Source organism: Bos indicus, chromosome 22 (assembly GCF_029378745.1).
Source record: "Bos indicus isolate NIAB-ARS_2022 breed Sahiwal x Tharparkar chromosome 22, NIAB-ARS_B.indTharparkar_mat_pri_1.0, whole genome shotgun sequence".
NCBI classification, from domain to species: Eukaryota; Metazoa; Chordata; class Mammalia; order Artiodactyla; family Bovidae; genus Bos; species Bos indicus.
In genome coordinates, this window is record NC_091781.1 from 39,254,266 (window position 1) to 39,267,771 (window position 13,506).

The window sequence follows — 13,506 nt, forward strand, 5'->3', positions numbered from 1 at the left end:
AAGCAGGCATAGGGAGAGAAAATTTTACAACCTTCGTGACATGACAAAGCAGCAGTAGTCAACTAGAAAAAACATCATTTACTAGAGAGATTAAGATAAATTTTTTGTTTGAAAACCAGATATAGAATAGGTCTAAACTGTATAATTTTTTCAATATTCTATTTTATATTGGAGTACAGTTGATTTATAATGTTGTGTTCATTCAGGTGTACTGCAAACTGATTCAATTATATATATATATATATATATATATATACACACACACATATATATTCTTTTTCAGATTCTTTTTGCACAGAGGTCATTAGAGAATATTGAGTAGCTCCCAGTGCTATACCATGCTGCTGCCGCTAAGTTGCTTCAATCGTGTCCGACTCTGTGCGATCCCACAGATGGCAGACCATTAGGCTCCCCTGTCCCTGGGATTCTCCAGGCAAGAACACTGGAGTGGCTTGTCATTTCCTTCTCCAATGCATGAAAGTGAAAAATAAAGTGAAGTCGCTCAGTCGTGTCCGACTCCTAGCGACCCCATGGACTGCAGCCACCAGGCCCCTCCGTCCATGGGATTTTCCAGGCAAGAGTACTGGAGTGGGTGCTATACCATAGGTCCTTCTTAATTATCTATTTTATATATAGCAGCATATAATAACTGTATAATAATTAGAAGATAAAACTTAGACTTCTCAATCAATACAGTTTAGTATGTGTATAAACAAACATATACACATACTTGTATTCCTAGCAGGTTTTTTTTTAGCTTTAAATTTCTTCACATATCAAATAAAAGAGGATGAATGGCCAAAGTGACTTTAGGTGATCAACTCATCCATGAACCCATCCCTTTCTGCCTCATTCCATACTTAGCCGTGCATGATGGAAGACAGGAGGACATCTTAGGTCTCCTTGCTACCAAGTAAAAGTCGACACCTGTGCCCAGCACCCACCACACACTCACTGACCATGGATTTCCCTACTCCCCTAAGTCTGATACAGCTCACAGCAGATACAGACAGCAGTACCATGAACAAAGAGGTGACCACAAAAACCTTTTCAGTCACAGTAATGGAAGCTTCATGGCTGCAAGAGTAACTGACAAAGCTGCCCCCAAAATGATTCAGATGCTTGATGTCTGGCAAAGAGCTCAGCCTCACTCTATGCCTGGGTCCTCTTCCCTAATCCACATCCCAAAGACTATCAGAAAGAACAAGTTCACTGATGGGCAAAGATTCAGCGACCTCAGGTCACGTTTCAAAATTACTTGTAAGTGCCAGAAGACTTTCTGCAAAAAGTTAGCATCACCACTTCCTTTACTGTAGGATTCCAGCTACATTAGGAATTGTCAAGGGCTGTTTGCTCATGTCATGTCACCTCTTGGTCGAATTCCCTAAGACTGTGTGAGATGAGTCACGAAGGAACGGAGTGTGCATGCGTATGTTTCACCTTGCATCAATATACTTGAAGAAAAAAAGAGAGGAAAGCGGACGGGAATGGCTCCAATTATCCTATTTGCTCTACATTTTCTTCCACATACCAAAAAGATTCCTTAAAAAATTGAATAAAGTGTCATTGATGTATTTGATAGCTGAACACCATGTTAATTCTGGCTAAGCTACAACTGGGCCTGTATGTTGGAAATATGGAAAGCGAAGTGTTAGAATATTGTGTGTGTGTGTGTATGTATATAATGTCTTTCAGAAACTCACTACAATAAAATTACACCTTTGAAAAAAAATGCATGGTAAAAAATCAATTCTAACACATGTGACTCCAAAGAACTAAGAACACAAGTCATCATTTGTAAAAACACCTAGACACCTGGTAGTTATCCTACCTCTAATAATAAAAAAATACTCTGTAACATCTGATAGATACTTGCCATTCACATTATTTCTCATAACCTGCCAGACATGGGTGAAATATAAGTTAGCACTCTATAAAAATATAATTAGGGTTCATATCAGGGAGATTCATTTATTCACTGGTAACAATCTGAAGATTTAAGCCAACTACCATGCTTGCTTTCACACTTCTACCCAATATCTGCTCAAGTGCAATTTTAATTGAAACTGATCTTCCACTTCAGATTTTAAATTAATTCTTCTTTGGAGTGCTTCATGCTCCAGACACCCTTGCTTTGCAAAAACCCCTTATGTCATTAGTGGAGGAAATAGAACACTTTTTCCAAGCTTGCAGGTATCGATTACCTATTCTCACGCTGAAGCACCACTGCCGTTCCACACTGTATAAATCTCTTCAGTGTTCAGACACTTTATAAAGGACTGAGAATTATATCATTAATCATTTCCAGATGCACAAGTCTCATAGCATTGAATGCTTTGTTTTTCAAAACTATGAGTAAATGCCTTTAAGCTAAAAACATGACTCAAAACAAAACCATACCACTGTGGTTAACTGAAACCTGGTTTTGAAGGAGGGAAAACAATTAGCAAGAAGCCTTCCTCTCTCAGGTCTGCGATTACCCGCCTAAAATAAGAAGAAAAAGTCATATGCATTTTTGTTTCCTCTTACTGACTCTTGCTTAGAATATCTGCATTTTAACAGCTGGACCTATTTAGAGCAGTTCACCAACTCCAACATGACAATCTAATATGCAAGGCTATCTTTTCAAAAAGGGGAGGCATGGGGCTCACAGGTAGAAACCGCAGGGTAGCTTGGCTGCCAACAGCGACTCCCTGTTCACCTGTTAAGAGTCTAGTATGAATTAGATCTGATTGAGACATACTGCCAACATATTAGTACCAAGGGAATTTAACAGTGACTTTCCCTCAATCTAGAATGAAAAATATTTTCTTTTTGGGGGGGCTGGACACAAGGGAGATCTTAATTACCTGACCAGGGCTCGAACCCATGCCCCATGCAGTAGACGTGTGGAGTCTTAGTCATTGGACTGCCAGGGAATTCCCAGTATTTTCCTTTTAATAAATTCAATGAATACATCTGAAACTCCTGGCTGAAGGTTTGACCTCAGTGTCAATATCCCCTTGTCAAGGAGGCTTTCATAAGAAATGCACAGGATTCTGTATTCTCCTGGCAATGGGTTCTTGTTTTCCTAAGGATGTCTGATCATGAATGTAATTATTTACTCTTTAGTGTCTGGCTTCCCCACCAGCTCATTACTCTATGAGAACAGGTTCCTTCTCTACGTTGTTTGACTTGATTCTACTGTCTAGCATAGAACCATATGGACAATGAGCTCCTAGTATACATATTTTTACCACAAACACATAAATTGGAAGATGACATTAAGCAATCTTCCATAGGTCTATCTTCTCATGACATGTTCTCTGTCATTACTTTGGTTTTAATTCTACACTTCTATCTGCTGATTTCTTCCTAAGTCTTCATTTCCTGGACTCAAGATGTCAGCTTTCAAAGTAAACACTCGTTTCTTCATTAAGATATTACATTAATCTGAACAGTGATACAGTAACACTGTATTAGCAAAGACATGATATGCAGGATAGAATCTATGTGCAAACTTAACAAGTCCACCAACAGCAATTAAAGTTTTTTAAAAGAAAGGATAAAACTTTACTTTCTAAACCTTTTGGGAAACGATTATTCTCAAGACGCTCGTTTTTTCTACGCTTTAGCAGAGCTCTCTAATCAAAGGTCAATCAAGAAGGAAACTTAGTCTTGCTCATTACTTCATCACCAAAGTCACTTCAACACTGACTCAACAAATGCTCAGTACCAGGCTCAGTGCTAAGAAATGGTGGTTGGGGGGCGGAGATGCGACAGATGCCTCTGTCAGCTCATCTGTACAACGAACAGGGAACATCAGTGATTTGACTTCAAACGCTGATTACGAGGATCAGATGAGATAATCCACAGAAGATACTCAGTATAAGAAAAAAACAATAGAAACTCAGTATGTGGTGGCTGGTGTGATTATCGCCACTGTTACTGTGTTATAAAACACATAGCAATCCCTCAAGAGCCCGACCATATATAATGAAGGAAGTAACTGTGCACCCAAGCAAGGGCTAAGGTAGGTGGAGGCAGGCATTAAGCGCTACACAGGGAGAGAGGAGAGACACCTGAAGGAGAGAAATTTACATCAGAAGTGGAGAGAAATTCAGTAGGTCCAAGTGCTTCCGGCATAGGCAGAGGACAAGAGTCAGAAGGACAGCTGACCCCTTCAGGAAGTGAAGTTTAATCCTAGCACCTGCTGCATTTAGGGACTAGCTTCCCAAGAATAAGGCAGAAAAGGAGAGAAAGGCAACTTCTCAATGGAGAAGCCTGGTAAATAGCATCTCAGCCAAGTGGTGGAGGTCAACCCCATCTTTGGTATCACGGATTATCACGCACATCCTGTTAGGATGTGGTAAGAAGGGTACAGAACCACTCTTGGATTCTTTTTTAAAAATCCATAACCCCCATGATGAGGAAAACATCAGACAAACCCAAACTGAGGAACGGAACATTCTACAAAACACTTGGCCGATAGTCCTTTAAAAACCTTGAGGTAATGACAAGCAAGGAAAAACAATAAAAACTGTCACAGACCAAAGAAGATTTAGGAGCCGAGACCAAAACTGCAATGTGGTATTTGAGACTGAAAATGGAACCAAACATGGAAATTAGTCAGAAAACCCATGAGCTCTGAATAAAGGTTGGAAGAAAGAGGAAGACATATTTATGAAACTCACAGACAGCAAATAAAACCTAAGTGTTGTTAAGTGGGCTACATTTTAATATCTAGATTTTACTGACTTTACTGTTACATATTTGGGGGTAGCTCTATGGCCTAGCGGATGAAGGAGATGGATACTGATTTACAGATAACGCTGTGTTTATTGTCACACCCTCTTTGTAAGAAAGAAATTTGCACAGAGCAATGCCAAAGGAAAAGAGAGGTGGCCTAAAGAAGGATATTTCATTATTTAAGGTTACATAAAAACCTCGAAAAAAGTTGGACAAACTATAGCTAAGGGAAAACATTATTAATTTACGGCTTATTTGCACATGAAAAGAACCCACCTCTACCTCCATGGTGTACCATTAACAAGTCACTGTATTTTCTCATTTTGAGATGCTTACAACGCAGTAGACTAGCACCAAGAAGACATATTTCTACAGGAGGGTAAATAAATCACACAACTGGAGATTAATTCCAACTGGCCTGTTTAAGGTAGACAATTCCCCATGTGAAAATAATGGCAAATACTGTAAATCTGGGTTCACGTCTGAGGTCCTGCTTAATGGGCACTGCTTCTTTAAGGCATATTTAAGAACTTGGTTGACATGCATAAATCCTGAACCCAAACTAAGCTAATGTGTTCAAAGAAAAATAAAAATCTGAGAGACACATCTCAACCCCCTCCACATCTCCAACAATATTACTTGAAAAATGAAGAGGAGCAAATATACCTGGTTAGCAGTACGACTTTTCTGTAGTGTAAGTAAACCATCTCACTTCAATGTAGCTCACTACTAACACCTGAGCTGAGAAAAAGAGATAAAAGTGCTATTTTTAGAGCATATAAATCATACTTTTGTCTAAAAGCAAAGAATTTCAAATGTCTATGATTTGTATTCCAAACAATGGTTTATTTAAATACCTAAGAGATTCTTTGCAGAAAATAAGCATACACCTTGAATTTATTTTACTAATAACACATCCAAATAATGGTTTCTATTCACTAATGAAAAGCCATTAAAAATAATGAATTCTGTCTAAATCTAATTAAAAACAAAGCTAATATACATGTTATATGTTGTTACTAGTCAAATATGCTTATTAATGCCTCCCTCAAGGAATTTACATTAAAAGCATTACCTTGATCCAGGCATCTTGGTGTCTACTTTTAACCAACAGCAACAATCCAAAAATAATATATGTTCATTTTTAAACCTAACAGTATAATTAATGTTTTTTCTCCCAAATCTAAACCACGTATTTAAACTGTTCTATTTTTTAATTAAAAAAGTTTATGGGTCTTAACTTAGGATTCTTCTGCATTTTCCACCCCTGGTAGCTAACTACGTGTTGTAAGTTAAACACTGTATACATGAAAAATGGAAAAAGGACCAAAAAGCATTCATGTTACTGATCTCTAGATCATCTCTAAAACTCCAAAGAGTTCTAAATATTACAAGAATACTTCCTGTAACACCTGAAAGAATCAAACAGGCATATTAAATTTTGCTGACATTTTAGCTAACATTCACTCTCACTGTATACAGTCCTGAAAGTAATCACAAGGATCTGGTGAGGATTACACAAATAATTACAGAGTGCATCCACCAGTACATGGCACATACTAATAGAGCTCGGTAAGCGTGATTATCTGTACTTTCACCTGGAAACCACAACCAAAACTAAATTCTGGATGATGTGACCCTGCTCCAGGGCTCCAAAACTAGCACCTGATCGCTTATCTGGCCCTTGGTTTAATTCCATTGTCCTTGACAAGAGACTGACTCAGGAAGGAGTGTTAATCCAGGACTAAACCACTGAGTAGAGGGGATTTTCCTGCTCAGAGGAAATGTTTTAGGTACGAGGTTTAGAGAAGACTCTTGAGAGTCCTTTGGACTGCAAGGAGATCATACCAATCAATCCTGAAGAAAATCAGTCCTGAATATTCATGGGGACTGATTCTGAAGCTAAAATGCCAACACTTTGGCCACCTGATGCAAAGAGCTGACTCACTGGAAAAGTCCCTGATGCTGGGAAAGATTGAAGGCAGAAGGAGAAGGGGACGACAGAAGATGAGATGGTTGGATGGTATCACTGACTCAAAGGACATGAGTTTGAGCAAGCTCTGGGAGTTGGTGATGGTCAGGGAAGCCTGGCATGCTACAGTCCATGGAGTTGCAAAGATCTGGACACGACTGAACTGAACTGAATTGATAGGATTCAATCTAACCTTTGCCGACAAAGGTCTGTATATTCAAATCTATGGCTTTTCCTAGTCATATACAGATGTGAGAGGTGAATCATAAAGAAGGGTGAGCATGAATAATTGATGATTTTTAAATGTGGTGGTGGAGAAGACTCTTGCGACTCGCTCCCTTGGACTGTAAGAAGACCAAACATGTCAATCTTAAAGGAAATAAACTCTGTATATTCATTGGAAAGACTAATGGTGAAGCTGAAGCTCCAATACTGTGGCCACCTGATGCAAAGAACTGACTCATTGGAAAAGACCCTGGTGCTGGGAGAGACTGAAAGAAAAAGGAGCAGGGGACAGCAGAGGATGAGATGGTTAGACAGCATTGCTGACTCGATGGACATGACTCTAAGCAAATTCCAGGAGATAATGAAGGGCAGGGAAACCTGGCATGCTGCAGTCCATCGGGTCCCAAAAAGTCAGACACGACTCAGTGACCGAACAACAACATTTAAATCCAGGCTCCAGATTTTAGTTCTGAGTCTGAGGGAACAACCTTCTTCCTCCCTGAATGGGAACAGAGAAGAGGCGAGGAATGGACTGACTTGGAACCAAGACTGAATGGGGTGGAGGCCAAAGCTGACAAGGAAAAAGGCAGGCGGTGAGGAGAAGGGACAGGACCTGACCGAACAAACGCTGAGATTCAAATTTGATCTCTAGACTTCTCAATTTTAAGTGTCTTTGTAGTCAAAACTTCTTGATTAGGCTTTCTGCTATTTGTGACTGAAGAAATATAGGAGATAATCAGAATGTTAGTTTAAAAATACCAACAGTTAAATCACTCAGCGCTTTCCACATTCATCACTAGGAAGAAAATGTCAAATTATAAAGATAAAAATCAGGAACGCATGCTGGATGGAATGTATAAGGATAACATCACCTGATTCCCCTTCCTTCCTTTCCTCTCTCCCTAGAGGAGAGGATAAACTTGGGTAAGGCTTTTAAGATCTCATTTAGACAAAAGATGAGGTCCTGAAGTCCCTGGCTATGAATTCACAGTGCGTAACAGAGGTCATGAGACAGGAATCCCTGACTTAATGGGACCAGATGCCTCTCTCTGAAGTCTGCGGCCTCAGAGACAAGACACAACACAAGTCACTACCTAGGAAAGACCTGCCAAGGTGACCACGCATGATTCCCAAAGGCCACAATTTCATCTCAGGGTGGGGCAAACAAGACAATTAGGGTCTAGTTCAGTCTGGCTCAGACAGTGCTGGGACTTCCTATCTTTTAGTGGAAGGCCTTTTTCACACCATTTCTCTCTACAGCAACCACCTAGTCTCACACTGTTGTAGAACAGAAGCTACTTCAGCTTATGAGAAATCCCCATCATGAGAAGGAACTGGGAAACATTTCCAGACACAGTTTAGGAGTTCGGTGCTTGCAAGGGCTAAGAGTGTACAGACCAACCCCGTGATATAAGGGCTGAGAGGAAAAGAACAAGGAATTAAAAATCATTTTATGAGGTGTTCACTCAACAGCTGAGCTGGGGTGGAGGGGGTGTGTGGGTCTGGGAAGCACTTCAGAGGGTACAGACAGGATGATTCACACCCTTCCTGCAACAACTATAAAAGGAGGAATGTATGCTCCAAAATGTATTAACTATTGAGTGCCATCTGGGGAAATGTCTAGACGTAAAGTGCCACGTTTACGAGGTGAAGCCAAAACAACATGATGGATTCTGTGCCTCCGTGACATGTTGTGAATAGTTCACTTCAACTTACACTCTCCTCTATTTCAATCAATTTATCGTGTGGGTAACATCCAAAGAAGGGGATCTATACGGAAAACCTGGAGAAATCCGCACAACTGACAGTGAAGAAACGAACACGAACTCCTTTCAGTTCATCAAATCACAGGACACTCTGCTAACTTAGCTATTTAAAATAGTCTCCTCATCCAAGCTGTATTTCCTTGACCTCATGCATTTCTCTTTCCAGTATACGGTTTGTGAGAAAATAACCTCCATGATGTTAAATACTTGACTACTTGGTTCATGCAGTACACAGAAGGCACTCAGTAAGTATCAAAAGGGCCAGCATTAAGGTGAAGCCCTCACCAAAACTTAGTTATCAAAACAGATAATATTCCAATGAAGTATTTTAAAGTTTGAAGTGAATGCAAAAACAAAACAAAAAAACCCTATGATGAGCAAAATATTAAAAAAAAAATAAACATATTATCATTAACAAAGTCCTGTACAAAGTCCTACTGGAGGCTGAAGCAAAAGGCAAAACCAGCAATTGCAAATATTGCATTAAAATGTAATTTCTCTTTATTACTGAGGTTTTTTTTTTGACACTCTAGTCCCAGCCCAACTAAAAATGACTGATATTTAATAGTAAAGAAAGAAAGAAAGAAAAAGTCACTCAGTCATGTCTGACTCTTTGCAACCCCAGGGACTGTAGCCTACCAGGCTCTTCCGTCCATGGGATTTTCCAGGCAAGAATACTGGAGCAGGTTGCCATTTCCTTCTCCAGGGGATCTTCCCAACCCAGGGATTGAACCCAGGTCTCCTGCATTGTAGGCAGACGCTTTAACCTCTGAGCCACCAGGGAAGTCCTATTTAATAGTATACAGCCATCAAATGACATCATTAAGGAGAATCCATTTGGAGAACAGTCGCTATGTGCCAGGCATCATGATGAGACATGTTATATCTTATCTTCTTTGAGCCTTTAAAAAACTTGTCTCAAGTATACATGTTTCTGTTTCTCAGGTTAAGAAACTGAATCTCAGAAGCCAGGAAATTTGCCCTCACATAGTGACAGACCATAGAGTCAATTCAGATATATGGGAATAACCCATACTATAAAACAAGAGTTCACAAACTATGGCATGTTTTTGTAAACAAAGGTTTATTGGAACAGCCACAGCCATTCACATATGTATTATCCATGGTTTTTTCCAGACTGTAACTCCAGAGTTAAAGTCTTAAGAGAGACCAAAAAAAAAAAAAAAACCCTCTAAAATATTTACCATCTAGCCTTTTGCTTATAAAATGAAAAAACTGGCAATGATGTAAATATCCAAGAGTAGGGGCTTGCTAAGCAAACTTCTACATATTTAACAGTTCAAAAGTAGACAAAGCCTATTCTCAGATAAATTCCCAATGGTTGCAAGTTTTAAATATTTAAAATCAGTAAAAGTAAAAGCAGCAGTTGTGAGGAAGTTTGAAGAAGGAAAAGTATTTCTACATATGTAAAATCCTAAGCATCAGGAAGACTAATAAAATCAAATATATTGAAGAAATATTTAATTTTCTGATAGCAGAATGCACCATAAGAAACAACTAAAAACAAATGATCTGCAAAACCATTTGCAATTCAAACCACAAAAAAGGAAAATGTCTTTATATATTATACCAAGGGATTCTGCTGCTAAGTCATGTCAGCCATGTCCGACTCTGTGCGACCCCATAGACGGCGGCCCACCAGGCTCCCCTCCCTGGGATTCTCCAGGCAAGAACACTGGAGTGGTTGCCATTTCCTTCTCCAATGCATGAGAGTGAAAAGTGAAAGTGAAGTCGCTCAGTCGTGTCCGACTCTTCGCGACCCCATGGACTGCAGCCCACCAGGCTCCTCCGTCCACGGGACTTCCCAGGCAAGAGTACTGGAGTGGGGTGCCATTGCCTTCTCCATCAAGAGATTCTAGAAACTGATAAACCCAAAACCAGACATAAAAATGGGCAACAGATATGAATCAACAGTTGAAATAAAAAAGGAAAACACAAATGGCTCCTAACACAAGAAAAGCTGCTGTGCCACACTAATAATAAGAAACACAAATTAAAATTGCATACATGCATTCTTTTACTCACTCAATCTGTAAACACCAAGATGTTTGAATATACACCGATATGTTCGAATAAGTACATTTATTTATGCCACAGAGAGAAACAATCTTCATAAAAGAAAATTGGATAACAAGTATTTAAAGGAAATGGATTCCCAGGTGGTGCCAGTGGTAAAGAACACCTCTGCCAACGCAGGAGATGCAAGATATGTGAGTTCAATCCCTGGGTTGGGAAGATCCCCCAGAGAAGGCAACGGCAACCCACTCCAGTATTCTTGCCTGGAGAATCCCATGGACAGAGGATTCTGGCAGGCTGTAGTTCATAAGGTCGCACAGAGTCAGAAATGACTGAAGCAACTTAGTACACACATGTACACTGACAGGAAAAATGTGCACTCCTTTGAGCCTGGTGTTAATTCTTCAGGTACACTTGTATTCATACAAGTTACGGTTAAGGTTAGTTAGGGGCTTTCCAGGTGGCGCTAGTGGTAAAGAACCTGTGTGACAATTCAGCAGACCTAAGAGACACAGCTTCCACCCCTGGGTCAGGAAGATGCCTGGAGGAGGGCATGGCAATCCACTCCAGTATTCTTACTGGAGAATTTCATGGACAGAGGGTCCAGGCGGGCTTATGTTTTAAACAATGAGAAAATAAATGATCATATATATAACTATATATGTATACACATATTTTCTTACTATAGGTATATAAAATATCCCTGGAAGCATATTTCAGAAAGCATAATACTAATAAATGAAGAGGAAATAAGAACAGGATATTTTCACTCCTTATTCCTTTATGCCCTTTGTAATATACTAACCTATTTAAAAGTTAAACTTAAGTACACATAGAAACTTAACATGCATGGAGGAGTACCAGATACCATTGAGTGGTAATACTACAGAGCAAATACTACAGAAGTATATCAGATCATGTACAGAAAAAAATTAAATAAAATTAAAACCAGTGACAAAAAACAAAGATTACAAAGAAGCTTGCTAAACTGTAAATGGTGGTTAGCTCCAGGATGGGAATCAAAAGATGCTCGTACATGAATGTGTGTGGAAGGCTGAAATGAACACCCAAGCACTGAACATCAAATAAAGTACTTACACATGAATAGAAGATGCTAATATGATCTAGAAAGATATTTCTTTTGAGGATACATGTAGTGCTTTATTTAACAACAACAAAAAAATTTATTTTATTTATTTTTTTAATTTTGGACACACTTCTGAGATTTTGACCTAAGTATATTCTTGAGGGACTCTGGAAATCTGAGATCTTAATACATGATGGTATCATTCTAACAGGGACCCCAGTAGGGTAAAAGTTTGTTTTTTGTGGGAAAATAAATTACTAAATTTTTAAAATAAATTACTAAATTTTAGTAAAAATAAATTACTAAATTTTCATCTTTAAAGCACAGGCATGTATGTATGTGTGTAATCAGATGGGGGTGATTAAGGGGATGTTATCTACAATGTTAAAACTTCACATACTAAGGGATGATTAGGGGGGAAATATCTGAAACCTCATTAAAGTTAAAATCCATTTTCCTGAGCTCCCATAGCAGCACCTTCAAGGGTGGGATCAAGGAAGCTGTTCTGAGAACAATTAAAAAAGTCACAAAGAGTACTATGAGCTGACATAGTACTAACTACTACAAAAGACAGTATGTTTTACAAAAACTATCTTGTAAAAATATCTAAGTAGGCAGTGGGCAGTAACAGAAAACAAGGTTGAGAAGAAAAAGATTGACGAATTCTGTAGGCAAAACTGATCCTCAAGTCTTTTTCTTTTTTTATGAATTCATTTAATTGGAGGATAATTACTTTACAATATTGTGGTGGTTTCTGCCACACATTGACATGGATCAGCCACGGGTCCACATGTGTCCCCCCATCCTAAACCCCTCTCCCACCTCCCTCCCCATCCCATCCCTCTGGGTTGTCCTAGAGCAAGGCTCTGAGTGCTCCACAGGTCTTTTTCATGTGATTGTTGAGTCAGACCCATGTGAAAGTAGAACTTCTATTTTAACTTTAAACCGAGACAACTATTTAAAAAGCCAATACTACTGAGAAGTCGTATGTTCCTCACTGTAATTTTATGTCATTAACCCACAGGAAAACCCTATGGTATGTTAGGATTATCCACTGTAAATATAGCAGTGCAGGAGTTTGGGTTTCATTTTTAATGAAGTTTTCTAGTCATCAAGTCCAGCATTGGTCTTTCAGTCATCATTTTGGAATAACTGTTTTCATCATTCTACTATCAATCCATTTTATCCTCCATTATTCCAGTTTATCTTCTATTACTCCATCATAATACTAATATACTAATAATACCACTAATATACCCATTATTACAAAAGGAAAACTGAGATTCACTTACTTGGAGTGCAAGTACTTGAGGCTATGATTTGAACCCAAGTCTGCACAACTATAACTCTTCATTTTGGCTGCACTGCCTGTTGCTTCTCTCCTCCATCCTATTGAATTTTCACCCATCATTCCTACCTCACAGGAGCTGGGGAGATCCTGATTTTGTCATCTAATTTCAGACGTAGGCCTCCCGGTAACATGCCAGTCGCAAATTTAATAAATCCATCTCCTTTGTCAAGTCGATGATAAAAATGCTCAAAAGGCCAGGGCCCAAGATAGAACTCTCCATCATTACAGTGGTGCATTATCCAGAATTCCCTGGGAAGAGTTTTTCAATCTTCCGTGAATCCTCATTTCTCTATCTTAACTCTAAGAATATCAAGAGATAGGATGTCAAGCCTTCTCTCTT

The 13,506-nt window shown here is 39.1% G+C and overlaps 1 protein-coding gene across 5 annotated transcripts in view; it reads right to left on the reverse strand.

Moving 5' to 3' along the window:
• The window catches only part of PTPRG (protein tyrosine phosphatase receptor type G), a 773,938-nt gene that overhangs the window by 331,863 nt on the left and 428,569 nt on the right, over nt 1-13,506 (reverse strand). The gene's annotated exons all lie outside the window — the stretch shown is intronic.